The sequence below is a fragment of the Nematolebias whitei genome, chromosome 4 (assembly GCF_014905685.2).
Source record: "Nematolebias whitei isolate Nwh7 chromosome 4, NemWhi1, whole genome shotgun sequence".
Lineage (NCBI taxonomy): Eukaryota > Metazoa > Chordata > Actinopteri > Cyprinodontiformes > Rivulidae > Nematolebias > Nematolebias whitei.
This window is the reverse complement of record NC_056501.1, coordinates 53,150,007-53,155,138: the sequence shown is the minus strand read 5'-3', so window position 1 is coordinate 53,155,138 and position 5,132 is coordinate 53,150,007. Positions and strand designations below refer to the sequence as shown.

The following is a 5,132-nucleotide window of genomic DNA, read 5'->3' as shown; positions in this document are numbered from 1 at the left end:
CAGTCATCTACAAGCTTTGCAAGTGGGAAAACCTGAAAAATCAACAGTGTATCAAATGCTTGTTCTCCCCACTGTATTTATTATCAGTCACAAGTTCATGACTGCTGATTTTATCGTTATTAATCGGTTCATCCTGAGGAGCTGTTGGTCTGCTCTGTTTATTGTTACACTGTCACAATTCGTATCCTCCGATGTTCCTATTCACAGCAGCAGGTCTGCTATCTCAGCCTTTTTTCCTCACCAGAGATCTGTTCTTCGGTGCGCTCCTGTGCATGCACAGAAGGTTGCGTGATGAAATGTTTTTTTGTGCAAGCAGATGCTTCATGTTGTGTCTGAATGGACCCAGTGAGGCATAGACTACATCCTGCTTCGCCTTTAACCCACTAGCGATAGGTTAAAGGACGAAGCCTATACGAAATAGAACGTTGGTTACGTACTGTAACTCCAGATTCTATGAGTATAGGCGCAGCCCTTTAAGCTCTGGGCCTCACTGGTTCCTAAATGGCTGAAGAAAAACGCTATTTGGGAGCCGATTTCCCGGTCGCACCGTAATTTATACGGACTGGGGATGAGGCCCACACAGTAGGTGGGCATGGACTAAAGTTTTCAGTGCTGCGCGCGACGGGATGAAACCCACTAGCGATAGCTTAAAGGGCTGCGCCTATACTCATAGAATCTGGGGTTACAGTACGTTACCAACGTTTTTACGCTATTAGTGCTTGGCATATTTTTAGTTGATGTTTTTCTTAGTTCATATCCATCCATCTATCCATCCATTATCTTTACCCGCTTATTCCATTTTGGGTCACTGGGGTCGCTGGTGCCCATGTCCAGCAATCGCTGTGCAAGGGCGGGGGACACCCTGGACGGGTCGCAAGTCCATCACAGGGACACATAAAGACAAACGAGACAAACAACCATTCACTCTCTCACTCATACCTAGAGACTATTTAGAGTTACCAATCAGTCTAACATGCATGTTTTTGGTCTGTGGGAGGAAACCAGAGCACCCCGAGAAAACCCACGCATGCACGGAGAGAACATGCAAACTCCACACAGAAAGGCCCCTGGACCAGGGTTTGATCCAAGCACCTGCTCGCTGAGAGGCAGCAGCTCTACCAGTTGCGCCACCGTGCTGCCCTCTTAGTTCATATTTTAGATCTTATTACTGTTTTTCTTTTACATTTTATTGTTGGATGTAACTGGGACCCTGTGAACATAATTTTGATCCACCACATGTACCACATGAGGTGCAAATGACAATAAAGAATATCTGTATCTGTATAATACTTTCTGATTCATATATCAATTGTTATTATTATATTATTATTTTCATTATTTTTAAATCAATTTATTTTTCATTTTCTTATTTGATCAGTTTATTATTATTAATATATCTATTATAGCTGTTAGCTGCACCTTTCTTTGTTTGATGCATTTATTCAAAAACAGTATGTAGCTTGAATTAACCACCTGTTTCTTGTTTCTGGTGAAGAGAAAGAGAAAAGAGTCCAGTAAAGAAAAGTCTTATTTCATCACTGAATGAACATGAAGAACTGAAGCGGACACAGCAGGAACAACACTTGTGTCTTCTTCTGGATGAAGCCCGTGAGACAAGGGACACACAGATACACAGTCATTAGTTGGAGGCAGTAGTTTTTATTTTTCTACATTTTTCACTTCTTACTTTTCCTATTAAACAATTTTTTTCTCAAGTGGTGTCCTTGAACATTAAATTTCCTAAACAAATTTTACAATGTTAAGTTCATATAGTGTTTGTTTAAATTCATACTGGAAGTTGAGAAGAATTTCCAATTGCATTTGATCTTTAATGGATCCTAAGAAAAGATTACCAGAATCTGCTCACCTTATAAAATTATATATATTTTTTGTTTCCAGGGTAAAGTTAGACAAATAATTGCTTAATAGTTCGTCACTGTACTTTTTTCTTCACTGTACTTCTATCAAAACATTGAAATTTTGACCGATTGTATTTTAAAGATGGTTAGCAATTTAAAAAAAATGTATATTATGCATCTGTTTTTAGCTAGATAGATGTATAGTAATTAGTATGTAGTACTTTTATGTTTTTAAATTTAATGAAAGACAAACCTTTAAAATTTAAGGACAAAATTTAATCTAATTGTTTTCAAGTCTGTATCTTATTGTAAAAGCAGTTTCAAAGATTACAGCACAGTGTGATGTTTTGTAATTTAACATGAACCTTGTGCGTATCTGTAAATAATAAAAGTGAAGATATTTTTAATACATCTTTATTGTAAAAATCTACTAAAATGTAAAACACATGGATTTAAAGCAGCAGGAAGGCAGTAAGGTAGGATTATGAATCAGGTTTAAAAGTTACAGCTCCATTAGAGCATGACATCTCTTCCACAACATCCTGTGACAAAACCTTCAGGGTGTTCTTCTTCTTCTAATACGTTTAGTGGTGGCTAGTAAGTAGCTTAAGGGAGCACTATCGCCACCAGGTGGTAAGACCAGTTGGATTCTAGTCCCCGCCTACAGAGATGGTCCAGAAGTGTCAATGGAAACACGACACCCGAACTTACCTGATCCGCACTGTGACAGTGGAAAAGAGGCATTGGTGACTGCGTCCCAGGTTCAAGCCACTGAAGGTGTGTGTTTCCTTTTTGTGGAGACTGTTTGATTAAATGTTAGTTAAATAGCAATAAGGTAAAAAGTGTTTGGAGCACAAAAAGTTTTGTGTTCTTAAATATTAAAATATTGTGTTTTGTGTCGTTTTAGAATATGACCAAGAAGTTAGACACTTGAGGATCTCGTTGGTGACACTTTTTTCACAGTGGACCCAGCGAGACTGTGAAGACCTCCAGAGAGCTAGCCAATGCTGAGGTTGCCAAGTATAAAGAGGCTGCACCTTTGATACTGGGAGGCAGTGTGTTAAATTGGTGGAAAAGTCATCAGACTGAGTTTCCTCTCCTGGCTAGCCTTGCCAAAACATATCTCTGCATTTCTGGTACCAGTGTACCCTTGGAGCGTGTATTTAGCACTGCAGGCGACATTGTGCGTTCAGAGAGAAGTGTTTTGTTTCCTAAACATGTTGAGCAATTATTTTTATTTTTTTTAAACCTCTCAAAGAAAACCGTTGAAGCGATCTAACAGTAAGCTATGATAAACGCCAAATATTAATGATCACATGCAAAGGACTTTCTTGAAGTATTTTACTAATACAATATGCACTGAATATAGGATTATTTTTTACATTTGTTTTGGCTAAGAAAATGTTTATCCACAGTAGAGTGGATATTGGATTCAGTAGCTATGATGCAGGATGATTGAACTGTATTTACATTTGAATAGGTTAAGCGATGACTTTGGTTACGTTCTGTTAAAATGATTTAAGACAGTAAAAAGGGTGAAAGTTTACATTCTGCTTTAATGTATTTCAAAAGGGACCTAAAATGCTGGCATTTTGTTTAATGAGAATTTACTAAAGCTCAATATTTATTATTTTTGTTTCTTTATATTTGAAAGGTCATCAGGGCACTTTTAAGTTAACTGGTTAAAAAATGCACTCAAACATGAGAAATGTGAGACTATACTGAACGGGTAATTTTTATTTTTTCATTAATTAAGAAAAAACAATTTTTATTTCAATACCTGGTGCCTATAATAAGGAATAAAATGGTTAAGTCATATTTGAATAGTTTTTTGTAAAGTTATTTATATGTTAATGAGATGGGCATTTGATATTGCAATATATCAATTGCAGACTTGTTAATCGAATAGAATCGAAATCGTATCGTGACAGACTTTGTGATATCGAGAAATATCATATTGTCATACAAACAAATCAATATAATATATTGTGTTAAAGCTGGTGATTTACACCCCTACTAAGATGCTCAGGTCAAAAGACTAAAACCTCAGTCTTGTCTGTATTCAAAAACAGAAAATTTAGGGTCATCAAGATTTTTCTGTCTTTAAGACATGTTTGTAGTCTAAGTAGCTGATTGGATTCATTGGGTTTTATGGACAAATATAATTGTGTGATCAGCATTACAATAAAAATGTATCCCTTGCTGTCTAATAACGTTACTTAATGGAAGCATATACAAGGTAAAGAGTATTGGTCCAAGTACTGAACCTTGAGAACTCTATGACTAACTTTGGTGTATGATGAAGATTCATTATTTACCCTGATGCATGCTCATGATGCATTCATTATTTACATTTACAAATTGGAATCTATCAGATAGATATGATTTAAACCAATGTAGAGTTGTTCCTGTAATTCCATTATCGTATTCAAGTCGCTGTAATAGATTATTATGATCAACTGTATGAAATGCAGCACTGAGGTCTAACAGGACCAGCATAGACACAAGTCCATTGTCTGAGGCCATGAGAATATCATTAGTGACTTTTACTAGTGCTGTTTCTGTGCTATGATGAGCTCTAAATCCTGACTGAAACTCTTCAAACAGATTATTTCTTTGTAGATGTTCACGCAACTGACCTGCGACTATTTTCTCTAGAATTTTTTAGATGAAAGTTAGATTAGATATAGATCTATAATTGGCTATGATTCCTAAGTCAATTTTGTTTCTTAAGTAAATGGTAAATGGACTGTACTTATATAGCGCCTTTCTATCTTATCGAGATACTCAAAGCACTTTACAACAATCTGTACCTCATTTACCCATTCATACAGCTCTATACTAAAGTGTTACAATAATTGAACAAATCATTCTAAAGAGACTAATCACAGCTTTATCACATTCATACACCAATGGGACACACATCGGAGGCAATGAGGGTTTCAGTGTCTTGCCCAGGGACACTTCAGCGTATGACTGCTGGTGGATTCGAACCCCCAACTCTTGCATTGGAAGACGACTCTCCTAACCACTCAGCCACAGCCACCCCCTTTCTTAAGTAAAGGTTTAATTACAGCAATCTTAAAGCTCTGTGGTACATAACCATTTATTAGAGACAAATTAAGCAGATCTAAGATGTGGTCATTAATTAAGGGAAACTTGTCTTTAAATATCCTGATGCATGCTCAATAATCCAGGTAGAAAAATCTAAAAAAGTTATATCTGGTCCTCTGGACATTCAAAAAAAACAAAACAAAGCAAAACAACAAAAAA

General features: G+C 36.5%; 1 protein-coding gene across 1 annotated transcript in view; it reads right to left on the bottom strand.

The window, feature by feature from the left end:
* Positions 1–5,132, bottom strand: part of syvn1 (synovial apoptosis inhibitor 1, synoviolin) — a 70,143-nt gene that overhangs the window by 23,092 nt on the left and 41,919 nt on the right. The window lies entirely within an intron of this gene.